This window comes from Rhagoletis pomonella, unplaced genomic scaffold (assembly GCF_013731165.1).
Source record: "Rhagoletis pomonella isolate Grant_MI unplaced genomic scaffold, Rhpom_1.0 Rhpom_scaffold_00013, whole genome shotgun sequence".
In the NCBI taxonomy this organism is placed as follows: domain Eukaryota; kingdom Metazoa; phylum Arthropoda; class Insecta; order Diptera; family Tephritidae; genus Rhagoletis; species Rhagoletis pomonella.
Genome location: NW_023458567.1, coordinates 4,164,617 through 4,184,977, shown reverse-complemented (window position 1 = coordinate 4,184,977; position 20,361 = coordinate 4,164,617). Strand labels below are relative to the sequence as shown.

Below are 20,361 nucleotides of genomic sequence, written 5' to 3'. Positions count from 1 at the left end.
CGCTTGTCCTTTCGCGCCACTGTGACATTTTGTTAGATAATTGTCAACTTTTGTTGTCAGCCTTTTCACTTTTTTTTGTGGTTGTTGTTGCTGTCGTGTAGATAAGAGCTCTCTAATGCCGCCGCTGCCGCGTGACTGCACTGGCTTAACCTGGGTTAGACGTACGCGCGCGATAACAGCAGATAGCTTTGTGTTGTCAGAATGTTAATTGTTTGACTGCTTGTTTCGAAAATAGTAAACGGGTTAGGGAGGTCATGTATTGAATGGAGTATATGCACATACATATGTTCCTTAGGAAGTTAAGGCGTATGTGAAGACGGTTACATTAGGACAGAATTTTTGGAAAATACAAAATTAAATATTTTGCGCTAATCTAATTAATTTTTCACAATAAAAAATATGCCTATGCTTACATGTGTGCTCGCAAGCTTCAAACATATCTAATTTATAGTTTTCAAAAAATTTCGCAGTCGATAGTCAATTTCGAAGTTTCGAAAATAAGGTACAAATTCTCTGATATTGTACATAAACTGCTGAAATATTGCTTTAGAGGCAGCGTACATATTTGCGAGCTTCTAGCTTCATACTTAAGTGGATCATTTTTGAAAATTACGAATTTTCGAAGTGCAGTTTACGAATTTTCAAACCTCAAACTCTAAGGTTAGACGAGTTATTGTGAGTATGAAAGAAATATGTATTTAAAGAATTAAAATGAATATTTATATTTCATTTTCGAACTTTTATTTTAAAATTTTCGAATTTACGCTTTTTCAAACGCTGCCTCTAAAACAAAATGTCGCCATTTTGTGTCAAATATCAGAGAATTTTCGACCATATTTTCGAAATTTTGAAATTGATGATCGAGTTTTCGAACTTAAAGAAATTTAAATTTTTTTTTTAAATAACCTGACAAATACAATTTTACAGCACAAATATTTCTAAAGAAAGAGAGCTCATAATAAAAAGGAGCAAATGAATGGATTCGAAACAAAGAGTTGTAAACGCATTTTAGTATAAAACTTTTAGTTTTTAGAAGTCAACGCCAGCTGTAAAATTTCAGGCAATGGGCTTTATGTTGAAAATAATGTTCGGCTTTTTCGTCTATTGAACAGTGAGAGGAGTCAGCTATAGATAGAGTTTAATTGGGCCTCTAGTCATCGAAGCATCCACCGTAAGCAGGCTTCCAGAAACGGGTCGTTTATGACGTTAAAAAATGAAAGCAACATTTACGCGCACCAACTACACGATTCTAGGCATGGCCTTTGTAAATAGCTATTTTGGACTTTGTGGTGCCTCATTGGTTTAATCTTTGCACTATTTTGTTAATCAAATAAATTTTTCGGCCGAAAATCAGTTTCCGCCCATTCGAAATAATTTTCCTGATTTTTATTCAAACTCAAATTTGTTTAATACAAGTCATTAATCTTAAAGTCAAACAACCCATAAAATTCAGTGCATTCCTGCTGTTTATCACAGTTTCGAATACTCGCTCGCCTACCGCGCGCGCACACTTGGCCCCACTGCCGCACTGACTATAACAGCTTTTTGGCTTGCCAAGTGTCAAAGAAATATGATAAATGTTTATAAACTTACTGAATAATCGCCCACAATTAGGGACTGACATTTTTGTCGGAACTTTCATTCAACCACAGCAAGCAAAGTACGCATTTTTGGTCGCTAGAAATTACCCCCACCTCTCCCCCTAAAAACTATTGGCTTGCCGCCTTTGTGTGATACAACACAGCTAGTATTTGCCTGGTAAATTAACATTTTCTACATAAAAATTTTTGTTGTTTGCTTTCAAAATTATCTCTTAACGATTTTCCTTTTTCTTAATTTTTCAAAGCAGCAAGTAAGTACATTTTTTTTTCTACTTCATTACTTTACCTCGTCCAAGCAAATGTGCCGCATAGAGTATCTCACGAAAATGCTGATGCGCCTGCTGATGTAATAACGTAAACGATTCAGCTAAATTGGCAGCCATTGCCGCTGCACCACCGAACCCGCCTAGTGCTGCCGTGGCGGGCAACACATTGCTGCTCGCTGCTGGTGACGGCGCTGGCAGTGTTGCTTGCTGTGTTGATGGCAGTAAAGCGTTTGTGGCCAGCGGGGTGCCTGGCAATGAATACATCGATGGCGTGGTGGCGGCGGCAGCAGCGCTCTTTAGTGCCGTGGAAAGCGCAGTGGCGCTGTTGGGCAACAAACCGCTACCGTTTCCCATGATCGCACTTTTAAGGCCGCCGTGATTGTTGTTGTTGTTGGCCGTTGGTGACAACGCCGAACCGGACAGCGAGGAGAGCGTGTCGCAAGTGCTGCTGCCTGTGCTGCCAACACTGGAGCAACGCTGCTGTTGTTGTTGTTGTTGATGTTGTAGATGCATGTGCTGCTGTTGTAGTTGTGGCGCTGCTGTCTGTTGATGCTGGCATAACGTTTGCGGCGTGCTGTTGTTGTTGTTGAAGCGCAACGATTTTATCAGCTGCGCAGCGGTGGTTTTTATGCAATTCTCCTGCTGTTGTTGGTGTTGCTGTTGCATTTTGAGTAAATCACACAATTCACAATTTTTCATTTTGCCACAGTGTTTGTCTGTGCCGTTGTTATTTTTTGTTTAGGTTTTCGTTTTCGGCTGATTTCTTTGCTTTTAATTTCCACGCTGATTTTATGTTTATTTTTATGGCTTTTTTATAATTTGTTTGCGTTATTTATTTGTTGTGGTTTATGACTTTTGTAACAAAAATATATATGTATGTGGATGTGTTTACATTTAATATTCATTTATATTATTTTTATGCTTTTTTACGTAGTATTATTTTTATTGCTTTCAAGTTTTCAACAAGGAAGCATTTCTCTTCAAACTTTGTTTGGGGTTTTGTTCTTTTTTACGACGATAAGGCAACTATTTTTACGTTTTGTTTAACTTTTCATTCATTAACTCAGCACTTTTTAGTATGTGTTTTTTTTCGGTTATTTTGTATAAATGGATTTCCATTTAGTAGCAGCTGGTGGCTTGTGACACTTTCGTTTTTGTAAAAATGTATTGTTTTTAGTTTTTTAATAGAAGTTTTGATTTCTGCTTCGGCACTGATATTTGATTATTTCCTTGATATTTAACATATTCTGCAGATTACAAAATATTTGCTAATTTTGAGTATCAAAAAGATATGAAATTAATATCATTGAAAAATTGCCCATATTTTCGGTACTCAGTGGTATAAATTTATTGATATTTTTTTAAGTTGTAAGTTTATTTAATATTACATACGAGTAATTCGGTTTGGTAACTTTTTTACTTTTAATTATTTTTTTTTATTTTTTTATGCCCATATATTCGGCAATTTAGCAAGATAATTTTTTCCGATAAAATTAAAAAAATTTTTTTTTTTAAGTTCTTTATTTATTTAAGGTTTATTAATTTTTTAATCTCATTTTAATTTAAAATAAATTTCAGTAAAATTTTTAAAATTCATATTTTCTAATTTTTTGTAATTTTTTGCTTTATTCCATAAAAAAATATTTTTATTTTTACTTATTTTAATTTTATTTCACTTCATTCGTATTTATATTCCGTCACCGCTTCTCCAACTCTCCAGAAAAGAAAAAAAAAACAAATACCACACATTCACACATGCAGACCATTTGCCGCTTTTCGAAAATTAATCAATGTCTCTCTTACCAAATAATTACAGCGCAAAAATTTGAAAAATTTTAATGCCAAAAAAAAAATACAACGCTGCACTGGCGGCACAAATATTTCTATTAACGCGTTTGAACGGATTTTTTGGCGCCGACACCACTCTCCTTTCAATTTAAGTATTTTATTTATTTTAATTAAACATTTTCCCGTCGCTTTTTTTTTTTGTTTTGAGTGCATTGCTTTGCTGAAATTGGCATAGCAGCCTACATAAATGCGCGAAACATGTTCGCGCAATTGAGTAGCAGATAAAAAAATTACGAATGAAGCAAAAAATTAAATAAATTGTGCAATAAAAAATCACTCTGCGCATTAGGCATTTACGTAAAAAATAGTTGTATGTCACAGCGCGCCGCAGGTGACCACAGTGTGACAGCTAATTCTAAGCGGCCGCCACATTGCTGCTGCACATTTTGCAATGACTGTCATATTGGCAGCCACTTTTGACTATTGACTTAAGAATTTAGTGGCATGGCGCTTTTATTGTTGTTGCTGTTCGTTCTTGTTCTTGGCTGCCAGTTGGGTGACATTCATGCGATTATTAGCTGAGCTGCTGCCTCCTACTGGCCGACAGTTTGCCAAAATAAATACTAAACAAATGCAAAACAAGTAATTTTCTGCACAGTTGGCAACGCAAACGAGTGCGTGAAATTTTTACATATTTTTATTTTTATTTTATTAGCCTTTAAACATGCACACAGATGCACATTTTATAGTCCAGTTTTTCTTATTTCTTATTTTCGCGCGTTTGTATGATTGTGACTTTTATTTTTATTTTATTTTATTTTTTATTTTTTTACTGAGCAAAAGCATATCGCTTACAGCGCTGAAAACAGCGGGCAGCCGGAAGTTAAGAATTGTGAATGCTTCCTGCTTGGCAGCACTGGCGTTAAGACGGATGTTGAATGGCGTAGAAAGAAAAAGGCGCTGGCACACTAGCGTTGGCTGTGGGAAGCATTGCGAGTTGGCATTAAAGCTGGTAATATTTGCGTAACTTGAACTATTAAAGTTGTGCGATTGTTTATTGAAAGTGTAAAAATAACCTGTTAAGTTAGTAAATAGCAATTGTGAATATGATATAATTTATGCCAAGTGTGAATATGGCATAATCTATAGCAATCAATAATCGACGCTGTTATCGAGCTATCGTCGGCTATGACATCAGCACTTACAGCTGCTAAAAAGTTGGGCGAGGACCTTTATTTTCTCCCGAGTTTTTAGTTTAACATTGCAATAAAGTGTAGCGAAATAACGAGTGATTAGTTAACGAAATGATTTCACTACAACTCAGCAAATACCCGCCGGCAAAAGGCAAAGAAAATATTCTCGTGTTAACACACGATATATGTATAGTTGCCGCTAATGGGCATTTATGCACTCCGCGGCGCAAACGTGTGTTAATAGATTTAAATGAGGCAACAGCAAGTAAAGTGATGTCGCGCGAATGTTACACGGACAGAAAGGCGGATAGACCGAAAAACCTACAGCTGGTCGGTCAAAAGGTGCAGGTACTTTGCAGGCCAACTGGCCACTTACAATCACACCACGTCTTACACGTACCAAACTACGTAAGGTTGGAAAATTTTCCCACACATAAGACGAGTTAGTCAGTGCATGCTTGAATGAGCCGCAGGGGAGAGCAGCATACTAATGTACAAACGCTGCATTTAAATACCGACGCTGTGCAGTAATTGCCACTCATTGCCGGTGTCTGTTGTTTTAAGCGCTGTTGTGCTGCAGATTCATGCTTCAAATAGCTAAGTTTTGGTACGCAAAAGAGTTGGGCTTTTTTATTTCTGCGTTCTTGGTGTCTTTGATGCTGGCAGAAGTGTACATTTTAGGTGCGTGAGTTTTTAACGCTTCCTCTCTAAATAAATAAATAAAACAGCTACGGATACAAGGGTAGTATGCCGACAAGCAAAACTATCCGAAAGCAAAGAATGTCCCGCGAAATGCGTATGAATGAACTAGCTACAATAACAACAGCTATAGCAGCAATCAGCCAACCAGCTTCGCTACCAACAACGCTTTTGCCGCCGCCATTGGCATATGCATGGCCACCGGCTGTTTGGTTTTGTTCCGTGACCACCAACGGCCTGAAAAAAAAGTTCCTAAGTAAGCGTAAGAAAAATAAAAGAAATAAAAAGAAAAAAATTAAAAGAACACCAAGACCCAGCACCGCGTATATAAACTGTAAAGCGCTAAAGAGGTGGGAAAAAATACGAGCCCGTGTATTGAGTGTGGAAACCGACTAACAACTACAGCAATATTCGAAATCAGCGCAGGTAACATAGTAATAACAATAAAAAAACAATAGTAATTTACGCGGCCTACGAACATGGCATGAATGATCGGTGAACGCGTATTCATACATAGTTGTCGCCGCTGGCAGTGAACACTTTGTCCACATATAAAAGAACTTACAACTACAAACAGCGGCGCTGGTGCGAAAGCTCGGATCCAAACCACCACATGTTGGCTTTGTCGCACTTTGTTGGTGGAGCAGCGGTTACTGAATCGACCACCGACTCCAGCAAGTGCCCAATCTCACGCGGTGGCATTTGAGCGGCTTTACTACGGCTTGCTTTTGATTGTTGGCGGTGTTGATGATAACAACCGTAAACGGACGCGCAAACTGGCAGTAGCAGCAGCCGCATCACCTCACCACCACCTGAATGCTTGAATTGGCTGCATTTTTTTTTTTTTTTTGTTCGCTGGTCGTTTGGTTACGTTTAATGCGATTTTCGGCTTCGCGCTTACGCCACTTAAAATGCTGTGAAACTGACTGACTGCTGCCGCGTTTCATTCGTCTTGCATGCCGACGACTTCTTTCATGACGACCGCCTGTGCTGATTTTTGAGACTCGCTGCCGCTAGCCGCGTTGAGGCTATGCGCGAAAAAATTGTCGTTTTTTCGGCTTAAAAATTCCAATGAGATTTCAATGATTCGCAAAAATTTAAGAAATCCGAAGTGGAAGGAGAAACGCAATTTCGTGTATCTCGTTATGCAGCTTGTAAATGCGGAAATTTTTAACATTTCGCGGCACAATTGCATTAATGCGTTGAGTTTTGAGGAATTTTCCACTGTACAGCGGAAAAGTGCAAACAATGATGTGTGGTATTTAAAACTAAAAAATCACCAATTTCCTCATGGCAGACAGTCCAAGGCAGCTGGCAGCAATGCTTGGAAAATATGATTGCTCTCAAACCCGTACCGCCAACATTGCTATAATTTTTATTTTAAGTGATATAAGCCCTCTTGCACAAATTGCAACTGGAAACAGAGCTTAAGTGCTGGAATCGCCACTGCTGTTAAAGAAGGAAGTGTGGAAATCCATTAAATAATGTGATTACCTCTAATGAAGTAATCTTGTAACTCATTAAAAGAAATATTCTAATTTTGCCTTGGATTTCATTTCGTGTTCTGCTCTTCAGCACGCACAACGTCAGCAACAAATTGCTAATTAAGAACTTCAGTAAACGGTGCTAAAGGCAACACCGCTGTGATTATCATACGCAGTCAGTCATCAGCCACAGCTCATTCACAATTAATGTCTATTCGTCGTCATCATACGTTTATTCATTCAATCGAGACTTAAATAATATTAGCGTCATTATTCGATTAGACAAGCATGCCTGCGAGGCCAAACACAAACTCAACGAATGTCAAATTTATAAACGTCAGCATGGTTGGGGAAATTAATTAATTTCAATGTTGGTGGAAGTGTAGGAGGTGAGGAAGGAAAAAAGAAAGGAAGGCCAAAAAATTCCCTCTAAAACTTCTCACATGAGTGGATTTCCTTTTTAGGCGCGCGTTGTTAACTTCGACGTATTGCGTCGGACGTAGTCAATGGGGCATTAAAAAACGTGGAGCGAGTGCGTTAATATATCGAAAAATTCCTGGCGGCGCAGAAGTACGATCAGCATGCGATGATGCACTTTTTCATACCAACCAAATGAAATGAAAAACTGTAAAACGAAACAGCGCAAAATTGACATCGCGATTATGACGTTCGAATGGTAAGCAACGGCGCTCAAACTGTCACTCACTACCCAATGTGCCCGTGAAATTTCGACTTTGATGGTAAAACCTTGCCACGCACGCAGGCAAACAAGTATTGACGATGTCGTTGATGAAATTTATGTTGATGTTGATGCTGATGTTGATGTTGATGTTGACGATGATGCTGATGTTCGCGATGATGCTGATGTTAATGCTGATAGAAAATGCTGTGCGCAATAACGTTTAGTGCTAATGAAGACGATAACTAGTAAAACATTGCCAACGATCTGAGAAATGGTTTCACGAGCAGCCATTGAAGGTTCTGCTGTTGATATTACTGTTGATAAGTGCGCATTTTCAATGCTATGATGAGCAAGACGAAAATGTAATGAAAAGAAAATGAAAGCTTCAAATGCTGTAAGGACACATGGTGGTGGGGTCCACACCAGCAATACAAAACAACGCAAAAACTTTTGTGACTCGGCACAAGTGGCTTAGAGGGATGAAATTTACATTTGGTCTTGCGACCGTTGCAGAGGTGGACTGTCAAATGCCTACTTATGTACTTTGCCGCGCGGCTCAAACAAATTTGATTAGAATGTCAAAAGTGGCAAAAACACAACGCATACCCAACTAGGCTCTGTTTAGGCAATACAAAGAAGCGGATAGTCTGTGTCGTAAGCACAGCACAAAGGGAATGACGGCCGGAAACGTCGTATGTTGAGTAAGAGGAGGGAAAATACGTCAGAAAAGTTACGCGTAGCATCTATCTACGTCGTAGATGGATGGTACTGATAGCCGCTGCTTTGGGGAAATAAATGTGCCTCCGTCAAGTGCGTGGGCAGACAAGAGAACAATGAAAGTGGAATGCGTAATCAACAGCAGAATACGACAAATAGGAATTAAATGACAACGAAATTTAAAAATTTGTGAGCCGGTAGTTGGCAGGATGACAGCACGGGAGAAGTTTGTAAACGTGTTGCGATTATAAAGAGTTACCCAGAGAGACTTTTCGAGCAGCGTTTAGCTGTATTGCAGGTATTGCTGTTCTGGGACAAAATACTGACGCCGCAAAAATGCGCGGTAAATTTTTCTTCGCGGCAAATCCGCAATTTGTCAGCTTATGAGCTACTCGATTTCTTTTGATTCTACAGTGTGCTGCCGCCGGCGTTAGTTAAAATTTGTTCTAGCTAGTCACTTGCACTAAATTCCCAACCTGCAATTTCAACTAAACATACTCCACTTGAAGTCTTCTTTTACATGCATCTATCAGCTTATCGTATTTTTCAAAAGTTATTAATTTTTGCAAAGGTGCTTCTTGCAGCACACTTTCATTCGCACTATGTTTCAAATATTTTTAATTTCCTTTCACTTGCAAGCATTCGACTCGCAGAAAAGCTTATATCCCTTCGCACTGGCACTGTCACCAATCGTTAAGTTCAAGGACATACAGCAACCCCTTTTCCCATAGGCCACACAGGCTGTCATGCAGGCGCACTGTGATGGCAACCGTACATTTACAACACCGACTTGTCATATACTCGTACTTTTGGCTACACTTTTGAATGTAAAATCGACGTCCAAGTCAACCAGCGCACACACACACACACAGTCGAGTGCACACGAATACGTATAAACAGCCATCTACTAGATGTAGTATAAAATATGTCATTAAGCAGTGTCTACACACACACACACACACACACGCAAGCTTTCGCAATAACCGAGTGGAGTTGGAAGGACGTATGTTTTCGCATTGTTGAAGGATTATTGATTTTTGTTTTCACACTACCAAGTCAACACTAACACCAACAACAATACTCACCGACACTTCGACAGGCGTCACTGTTGTCATCCAGTGCGGAAACATTTAGTATTTATGCACTGCTGGCGGTGTTGTTGGTGGTGAGGTAGTGGATTACGACAGTGGTTTTGTTGAAGGTTATGGGGATTATAAACGTCAAGTCATGTTCGTTGTGCAATTTGCGAACAGCAAGTGTTTTGTCTGCTGTTTGCTGTTGTTGCTAAATCCATAAAAAGTATCGCTAGAAGCGAGGATTTGATATCACAATTTAAAATTAAAAATTCACAGGGATTAGAGGAAAACGTTAGGCGACACAGAAATTAATATAACAGATATTGGCTATCATAAAAGGAGTCTGACGTGTCTCCAAACCAAAAGTCTATACTTATTATTAAGTGGAATTGCGTTGCCTCAAATGCCAAAAGCTTATCGCAAAACTGTGAATGCGGAATGGCTATGTAAGTAGAGTTAAAGGTAATTTGGCACAATACCAAATTATCGAGAGGACAATGGAACTTAGAAGGTTGAGCACGGCAACTAAACTTGCCCAATTATAGGAATGAGCAGGTACCTAAGTTCAGGCGGCGTCTAAACTATGAAGCAGTGAAACGAATATGTCATGAGCTTTAGAGTTTTAGAGCAAGAAAACTCAAATAGACAAAGATGTAGGAAAGTGATAAGAAGCCCTGAGTGATCCCAGAAGCCCAGTGATCGACTAGCAACCTACACCCGATTCAGCAGGCTAGGGTTTTAAACTTCACCTGCAACAAAGGACTCCATCGAGTGCCAAACTGCAGCGAAGGCATTAAAGCGATCGACATATCTCGGCAGCCAGCTCGATAACGCTCTATCTCAAAAAACTTTTCCAGTCACGAATAGATCGCAGGCAACTAAGGTAGCAACTTTTGACTAAGACGTCCCAATGGAATCGCGATTTTCACTAAGTGAATTTCGGTAGGACCTACCATGTTGCTGAACAGCCTGGATCTCGTCCTCCCTTCATTACCGAGAGACAGCTATGACTAAAAGAGCTTAGATGACATGCGTGAAGAAGGTTGGAAGCTGCCGAGATTCTACTGTGAAATAACAGTCAAGTGTGTGAGGAAAAAGTCAAGAAGAGCGATGGGAAACTAAGTCAACCTTTGCGATTTGCTCGCGAGCTGAGAAAAAGGCCGGGCGGCAAAAACAGCCGTTAAATGTAAACACCTACAGCGTTTCTCGTGTTCGTTGGTCGATACTCGAGCAACAAAGAGGAAAAAAATACCAAGCTTTCCAAGGCTTATACGCTGTAGAGATCCAAAATCAGAGTACATATACAGCGCGAATTTCCTACACTCTGAGGAATGCGCTTCAAATTTTCGCAAAGACGATTTCCGCAAAGACTAGAGCAATAAAGTCACGGACTTTTGAAAGAGCTGCCTGCATAAGCCGAAAGCTCGAGATGTGTTGAAACCATACACGGAATGGGTTTTGAAAACCTCAGCTTCGCATCCAAAAAGAAAAACTTTTTGGTGTCCAACGAACTTTTTGAGAGTGGTTCATTCAAACTAATCTATTCGCAATGGTCCAACACGGTCCGATAGATTTCCATCATGTCTCACTATGCATTCACGAACTTTTCGTATTTAACTGTCTAACTTCTTCACACCTCCACTCACTCAGTAAAGATCTGCCAGATTAGAAACATAGATCTTAAAAACCATTTTTCTAACTCACTGAACATTCACAAAAATTTTAGCGCATCTTGAAACGGCCACCATCCAGCTAAGCGCTGCCTTTCATGCGACTGCAGCAAGCTTTAATAACTGACACTTGCCATGCTTATTGCCACACTTGTTATTTCATCATAAAAATCTTGCCCTTCGCCACATTCTTAAGCTTGTTAGCACGCAGCGCAGCGCGCAGAGACCACCAACTTTAACTAAATCCTCCTCGTCAAACTACGTTTACTCACTCTTGACTGCGCGCGCTTAGTGCATAGCACTCTAAACGTCTTGCATCGGCTGCGTTGCGGCAGTGATGCGAGAAATATTTTCACGCCTCTGTGGCAGCTGCTAAACAACCAACCTTGGCCAACAAACGTGCCACACAGCATTCTTCGGCGTTTATGTTGTCTAGTTTTATTAAATATATTACAACACGCGAGTATGCCTCAACTCTTTGCCACGCAGGTATATTTTTAAAGCTCAGCGCACACATCGAACGAACGAATGCCAAGTGATTTGTATCGAGACATGATGGGCCATTGTGGAAGAATAACATAATTGTGGCGACTGTGATGGTGGCGGCGGTGGCGGCGCAGCGCCTACAAAGTTTTAAAGCTGCTAAGCGTGGTTGTTGTTATTGTGTTTGAAGTTTAAATAAAAAATAGTTGCTGAAACCACTGCGACGATGTTGGCTCGTTAACACACAAGTAACGTAACCTACACCGCCGCCATCGTTGAGTTAATTAAGCCAAAATGCGTGCGCGCACGCGTAATCGACCGCTAAGCGAGCGTACGCAAAGTTCACAGGCTCTTCAGCAGGTAAAATAACTTAACAAAGCTTAGATGTTGTCTTTGAGCGGCTTTATTGTGGCCGCTTTACGCTTCAATAGCCGTTGCCGTTGCCGTTGCTAGTATTTTAGATACGGCTTTGGCTCATTTATTTATGGTTTTTGGTTTCGTAAAAGCCCATTTAAAATTGTTTGTATAATTTTTCAATATATTTGTTAGCAATGCTTTTTACTCATTTCCATTTATAAATAATATTTCGACATTTTTTATTTAAGCAAAAATAAAAATAAAATTAATACGAATCAAATGTGGTTAAAGGCGAAAAGGGAAAATAAATCCCTAGACGTATCTGAAATGTATATGCATATATTTTAATATTTCGAAATTGATTTTTTTTTATATTTCCAAAATTTTCATATTTTTTGAGCTTTTTTCTCATTTTTATTCATATTTATGGCATTCATTTGTTTATATTTTTTAAATTTGTTTTTTTATTTAAGCCTCTCGAACTGTCTTAGCGCAACTTAATAAGCTTAACCGCGGCTCGTGGCAAATTAACTTGGCTTACACGCGTTTAATGCGCGCTTGATTAAACTAAAACCAAAGCAGTAGGGCAGGCGCAACTTTGCGGGGACAGCTGTTTTTACTGGTTTTGCGATATTGTTGTTGTTGCGAAAGATTTGCATAAATAGTGTAAATATTTTGAATTGCTAATGGCGAGAAGTTGTTTTGAGATGAAAAGAAGGCAGCGGAAATTATGGAAAAATGCGGAAAGTAAGAAAAACTCTATACAAAAAACATAAGTAGATATGCCAACTAAAAAGAAATAGAGTTGAAAAGTTTGAATTTCTGCAAAAAAAAAATAAAAATCCCAATAGAAAATTAAAAGTTTGTTGGACAGGCGTTAAAAAAATATTTGTAAAGTGTAATTAATTAAAAAATTAAAAAAGTGTATGTAATTGTGAATATCTACTTAAAGAATAAATTTAGAAAGTTTAGAAAATCGTTGTAAAATATTATAAAAAATTAAATTTGAATAGCAGAAAAAAGCTGAAGTTTTAGTAAGAAAAAAATATTTGAAAAAAACACTATAAAATGGGCAAAAGATTGCAATAAAAAGACGACAAAGAGAAAAAATTTAAATTTCTGAAAATCAAAAATGTATACAATAAAAAGTTAAAAAAAATATCGATACTCATTAAAAAAAAATATTTTAATAGTTTAGATAGTTGAAAAATTTAACTAAACTCACTTAATTGTGTACACTTAAAAAATTTATTAACTTAAACTAGCAAATTTTTCTCTTAAAAATATTAATGAATATAAAAACTTTGTGAACTTTTTCATAAAAAGCTGAATAGCTTGTTCGCGATTACCAAATTTGCAAAAAATATGAACTTCAAAAAAAAAATTATTTTGGTCTCCACTGTGTCAAAATCACCGGCATTACGCCGCCAATAACAAGCCAGCCAACAAAATCATCGTGCAAAATCAACACTTCTACGGTGGTTTACGGCGCAACAAATTGTATACCTTCCGCCCGCTGCTGCTGCCTGATTTAATCCCACCAATCTCTATGACGACGACAGTCTCTTACACGCTTAAAATAATCGAACTTGCTTGCTTGCTGCTGCTGAATGCTTGCAAATTTTGCTTATTTTTTCACGCCTACAGAAGCTTTAGCGATTAACGTCAAAAGCCGCAACAGCCACTGCACGCCGAGCCGCCACCGAGGCACGCTTTTAGCGGCGAGTTATAATAATTTTATTTAATTTTTTAGTGAAGAATGCGTGACGCGTGAATTTTATGAATTTTTATTAATGACTTTGCGGTTAATAGTGTCAAAAGCATTTAGGTTAATTGGATTTTCTGCAAAAACCCAGTTAGCCAGCAGTTGGCCGAGCTATTAGACTAAGTAATGATGTATAAATATTTTCGTTTCGTCTAATGCGATCTAAGAATCTGGTTTTAATTGGCTGCTTACGCGTTTAACTGACTGTTAATGTCGAATTTTTGAGGAAATAACTTTGAAACTATATATCGAGTTAAAGAGATTAAAAATGGTAGTAACTCGTAAATGAAAAGGCGGTTAAGAAGCAGGAAGGGTTGTCAAAGACTGAGTCGAGCTATTGATATGGCAAGAACTGAAGTTAAGATCGTAAAATCGGTATAGCGTAAAAAGAGCTGAAATAATTCCACTTCGACCCACTAAAGAAAAGATTTCTAATAAAAAGACAGATAGTTCTTATCCAAGCTAGGATCCCATGCTATTCGAACCTAGATCTTCTTATCCTTTCCTTTCTCATAGTATGCTATCCTAAGCTAGCCTATTTCATCCATTCTAATCCTCTCTTAGCCCTTTCTATCCTTTCCTACCCTATCTCATGCCATCATTTTATCTCATCTTAACCTCTTATATTCCATGCCGTCTTTTTCTTAGCTAGAATGAGATGACCCTAACTTGTTCAAACTTAGTTTAAACTTTTTTATGCCATGTTTTCGTTTCCCCTTTATCACTGAACTATGTTTTCCCATCCTATTCATCTTACCTCATTCTATCCTATCCTATGCTATGATCTGCCTGTCATCCTTGTCTTTTCCTACCCTATCCAATCCACCCTATCTTACCCTGTTATATACCATCCTTTCGCATCACATCCTATTTTGCCTTATCTATTCTCTCCTCTCCCACTTTATCACACCCTATTTTATCGGTCCCGTCTCCACTTTTGCTTTAAATAACCCAGAAACACCAGAGTTTTCTTCGGTAGAAAGCCCTACTCCGATTCGGAGGCATTTTCCCATTCAAATAGGGCCCAAAATTTTTTCTGCTCGTATCGCTGCAAACTTCGGAACCCTCCACCCATACCGGCATAGCAACCCAACCATCAGAGAGCCTGGTGTCGTAGATAGCTTCTCATTAAACTAGAACCTTCAAATGCCTCTGGATCTTTCACTGAGCACTTATGTATTCCTTAAGCTTCCTTCATACCAGAAAACCAATCAAGTCATCAGAGGGTCTGACGTCTTAGCCACCTTCCCATTAAACATGAGCCTAATATTGACTCTGCTCGTATTGCCGAAAACCTCAAAACCCTTTAATCTCCTACTTTTACCAGCAAAGCAATCAAGTCATCAGAGAACATTGAGCCTATATAATAGACCCTGAACGTTTCACGGAATATCTCTCTATTATGGTAGCGCTCATTAGTAGTCCACCGATTCAATCCGACTGGTGGCATCTTACAGCTCATGGCGTCGATTGACAGCTTAGTCCACGCCTTGCATTTCATGTCTTTCTTTCACTGGCCTTCGTTGTCCAAACGAAAACGCTAGACCAGTGCAAGTAAAGACTACTTGCCTGCAACTCGCAGAGCACTTTCCTGGAGTAATTAACAACAGTAGCAGTTCAAAAAAACCTTCTTGTTATTTTAGAGTTGACAACTTAACAAAGCTGTCTTCAAACTTCTCCTCTTTCCGACAAATCAGACTGCGGAGAAAAGCACACAGAGTTATTAGCTTTCAACATATGTTTGTGCCAAACAAGGTGCGCTTTCAACAACTTTTATACACCGCTAAACAAACACTACTTGCCAGCACAAGCCCGTTGACACCCTTCAATCCAAGAAACGAAGACGTTTCTTATGCGAGGTGCGCACTTTTAATTGCGCATAATTATAAGTTTATCACGGAGAGCGCGCTACTTAATGATTTGTGGAATACAGTGAAAATTGGCGGCGGTCAGTAGAAAGGGAAATACAAAAAATCCTGCCAAGCAAAGAAAGTAAGAAAGAAGTGCGAATTTATCGACTCAAAGCAAAAGGTCCAGCTGGATTTTGGCTAACAAGAATAAATATACAAAAGCGTAAAAAGGTAGCAAAAACTTGGCCAGCAGACATTACGTGGTACGCTCACTTTCGCTCCTCGCACTCTGTCCGGCGGCCGCCAACAAATCACATGTTGATTGTCAGCGTTTATGCCACAAACATGAAACGCGGTGGCATGTACAAATCAAAGTCAATTGGCTGCATGACTTGGGTGCCAAGCTGACTGAACTGGACGCTTGTTTGCCTATCTGCCGGCCTGCCTTCCTTCGTTGTGGTGCAGGATTGCTTGCTCGCCATTGACTGACTGCCTGCCCACTTCGCGCCTGGACGTGCGGCTAACAACTGCTGAACAGACACGAGACATGGGTATTTAATCATAAACATCAAAATTAATAGGCCCACAAGCCGCACTTGGTTCGCAAATGCCCCAAAACGCCGACGGACGCTCGACGTCTGCTGATGGACTATTGCCGCTGCCCGAGTCCATGAGTGAGTGAGTGAGTGACAGCTTGGCTGCCTGATTGCCTACCTACGTCGCATGTTGATGATTTACAACAATAGAAGCAATAACAAGGTGGCACGAAAACATGCCTCACAAAAAAAAACAAAAAAAAAAACTGCTAAACAAAACGGCAGGTGAAAAAGTGCTGCTGGTGTCGGCGGCCGCAATCAAAACTCGCAGACAACAGGCGAGCAAACAAACAAGCGACGAAAAGGTGTTTACAACACATCGGCGGCAGCGATGACTACAATCGAGTTTCTTAGGCCTTTTTTTTGCTGTATCCACTGTTGTTGCCTACGCATCGCAGTTTGTTTAGTGCTCGGTCGCGTTTGCTGTTGTTTTAATGCCCTTTTGCTTTGCCACTGCTCACTGGCAATTGGCCACCTGCCGCTACCGCTGCTCGACGGCCACTTGCTATACATAGCCGCCAGGCTGATTGCTTTTAGGTGCCATTTATGTTGTTGCTAGCAGTTTGTTTTTTGTTGATGCTGCCACTTTAGCTGATCTCGTTATTGAGTTTAGTTGCTTAGTAGTTCCGTTCTGTGGGATTTTCTAGAATAAGCAAAAATCGTTATTGAGAAGAGCAAAGAGCTTAATGTGTCCTATCGGATTATCTTTAAAAATAAATTTTGGAATTTGTATGCTCTTCCGTATCCCAGTGGAATGAAAAACCCCGTTGTTTGGCAACTGAAGTTTGCTGCCAAGACCTTAGCAGCTTAGGCGAGCTCGAAGAAATGAAAAGCGAGTTCATTTATTTAAGCTCAAAGGCTCGACAGCTTCTGACTTCCTAATTACAAGACAGCCTGACGAGGTGATCCGTTTACCGGAAGGAGATCTAAACACTTCTGCTTGGAGCCCGGAGCTGTATTTATTGCTAGCGGATGCCTTGGAAGGCTCTGGCTAAGACGATGAGTTTTCCGAAGGTGTGAAAACTACCATGGCTGTGAGCTTGATTAGTGGAATTGGTTTTGTTCCAATGCCGCCGTAGCTGGTTTCGAAGTTAGATTTTATCTGTAACCAATGATGAATGAGATGAAGTTCGATGCTCGTAAACGAATGTATTTCCATTCCAAAGTTCATTCAATATGTGTATAGTCAAGGTGAATACCTCTCAAGAGGTGGAAAAGGCTCATGGATCAATGGCTCAGTGTTCCTTGGCCACCTACATAGGATGTGACGACTTTCTTAAGAAGAGTGATGATGATATTTCAGATTTGAGGCTTTCGATTATACGACTCAATGGCTTTGCTGTGGAAACTCAAGTGATCGTAGTTTTGGAGCTCACACTTGTCAGGCCCTTCTTCAGCAAAGGACTCTCAAGTAATCACTGTGTTCTTTTAAGAACATGCCCTCTATTCAAGCTAATTTGTGTTTTCGGCCTTCTCGTTGTTGTTGTTGTTGTAGCGGCTCCTCAACCCCGCCTAGAACGGCTTATCTCTCAATCGTTGTCGTCAAGCACAACTAACGGAAACCCAACAAGCGTGCAGCTTCTATAGGGTCTGTCCATAGGGACAAAGAAGATATGTCTCGAGCTGTGGGGTGTCGCTCCGCATGCCGGTCACTCGTGGGGTATATCTGCATCTAATCTGCAGAGGTACGAGTTTAACCTGCTGCAGTGACAGGTCGGCTATTGTGGTTCAATGCCGTTTATGGCATGTCGGTATGCTGTCAGCTCCAGAGGTTGCTTTATGAACCTCTGAACTTCGCCCTTTATTTAGTATATATGCCTTCTGACGTGCTTTGCAGAGGGCACCTCCGCAAGCAAGTGTCTGTTCGGGTGCCCACGTCGGTGGCTCCCTACTAGGAATTGCTTACAGAGCATTGTGTTCTGCTCTGTAACAGCGAGAATTTGAGCCTCGTCCTGCAGGTGATGTTGTGACGACATCAGAAGAATTCGATCGTTGTCCGAAATGCCGTGTTTTGAAAGTCTGTAGCTTCGTCCACTGCGTCTTTCTAGTCCCCTGCGACCACACAGGCGCTGCATAGCTTAGAACCGGCCGGCTAATTGCCTTGTATATTTCCTGCAACGTTTCTTTGTCTTTGCCCTTGAGAACCTTGTTGCAGTTCTGTAGAAGGGGAACAGACTACAGAAGGTTACTCCGACAATTTTCGGGTTATTTACCGTCGGAATTTAAGCGCCATCGACGTAAATTCCCAGCTGGTAGAGTTGCCGAGGATTTTGTAGGGGTTAGCTCCTGCAGTGAAGAAGCCAGAAAAATCGTTTATTTTCGAGCACAAGTCATCAACTCCATTCCCAGATACCCTTATCGAGCAGTCGACAGCACAAGAGACAATAGAGACCGCTCTGATGGTTGAGGAAGCTGAGAGAGATAGTAGCGGGGAAGGGACACCACCCTCTGGGCTCCCTGTTTCATCTTTCTTGGCTTGCTGGTTTTGTCTCTGAAAATTACTGACGGATGTCAATCACTCAGATAATTCGCGGAGTTTGAGAGAGGGGAGCCGTGTGGGAGAGAGGAAGCCTCAATATATTCTAGTAGCGTGGAGTGGCTGACGGTATCAAACGCCTTTGACAGATCCAACGCTACTAGGACTGTCCTCACATAGGGCGGTTCGGTTAAGGTCACGAGTTATCTGGGTGTTTATGGCGTTAAGTGCTTCTCGTCGCCTGGTTTGGTTTAGTCTCTGTTAATTAGGGCAGATATAAGAATACCTTTAGAAAATACAAGGTACATACATATAAAGAGTATTTCATAAAATGATTGAGAATTGCAGGTGAGCTTCAGGCTAAAGAAATTATCCGATCATTTCAATAAATACTTAATAAAGATATGTTTCTTTTTGGGAGTTGTGGATACCGTGAAATGCCCATAATTACGTGTTGGTGTATAAACTTGAATAAGCCCAATAGACAGCCCGTATGGAAAGCCAACATTTAATTTTCGTATTTTCTGCATTAAAAGCCTTCTTTCGCTATGAAAACTGGAATTTAACCTGTTCTCTAAGTCAAAGACTTCTGCTAAATCGCCTCCGGCCGCAGATTTCAAAAACTGTGTTGTCATCATCCACTCAGCAGCATCGATAAGTCGAACATTACGTTGCATATTTTCATTGGCCTTATCATCGCCGAATGAATTGGTGCCGCCACACGCATGTTAAGTGCAAATCAATTTAGTAGTAATTTGTGCAAAGTCAAGACACTATCGATGTGAGTGCCAGCTAAGGCCAATGAAAGCCTATTATTGCCTCGCAAATTTAACATTTAATTTGTGTTATGCAGCAATCAGTGAAAAAAGAGATCAATTTACTTGTTGTAGTAGAAAAAAAATAAACCACACTGCGTAATAAAATAGGAAGTGCTTCCAAAAAGCCACATAAAAAGCCACGCTGAGCCTGACTGAGCGCTTGATTGACACTGGCGCAAAGAAAGTAATGCCAACACAGCTGGTAACGCTTAGCGTGGCTCGGCAACAAAGCCTGGGTAGTAAGGTGTGCTCGCAGTACTCCGGCGGCGCACAAGACTCCAAGCAAGAAAAAAAGAAAAATGCCAAACAAAAAACCAGCAGCAGCAAATCCAAATCGATAGTAAACCAATCAAGCAGCTGGCATTGATATGCCCGACTTGAGCAGTGGCATGCTGCAAAAACCGAGCAGAGCAGGCTGCCGTGGTTGGATTGGACGGGTCGGATCGACACGGTGCGGTACGGTACGTTGCTAGTGGGAAATGTAGCAGTGCAATACACTATTCGAGTAGCAGTCGCAGCAAGAAAGGAGCGCGGAACGGTGAAAAAGAGAGATTCATGTATTTTTTTTTCGAACAAACGAATTGGCAAACAACATAAAATAAATTCCACAGGAGAGTTACAGGCGTATGTACGAAGCAAGCAGTGAGTCATTCACAAAGAAAAGTAAAGTAAAATAAAATGTAACAAAAAGAAAAAAAGTATGTACAAAAAAGGAGCGCATGAGGAAGAAAATGTGGTGCAGACAAAAAAGTGCAGCTAAAATTTGTAGTTGCATACAACTCTATGCGAAGTAACAGTACTCGATGGGTAATATCGCTCTGGTATCGAATACAGTGATTG

General features: G+C 40.1%; 1 protein-coding gene and 1 long non-coding RNA gene across 7 annotated transcripts in view; both read right to left on the bottom strand.

The window, feature by feature from the left end:
- LOC118748531 overlaps window positions 1-20,361 on the bottom strand; it is a 303,574-nt gene that overhangs the window by 35,624 nt on the left and 247,589 nt on the right. The window lies entirely within an intron of this gene.
- LOC118748538 overlaps window positions 2,790-20,361 on the bottom strand; it is a 99,895-nt gene continuing 82,323 nt past the window's right edge. Inside the window, exon 2 of the long non-coding RNA XR_004994064.1 lies at window positions 2,790-3,114. This is a non-coding gene — a long non-coding RNA (uncharacterized LOC118748538). The remainder of the gene's footprint in view (window positions 3,115-20,361) is intronic.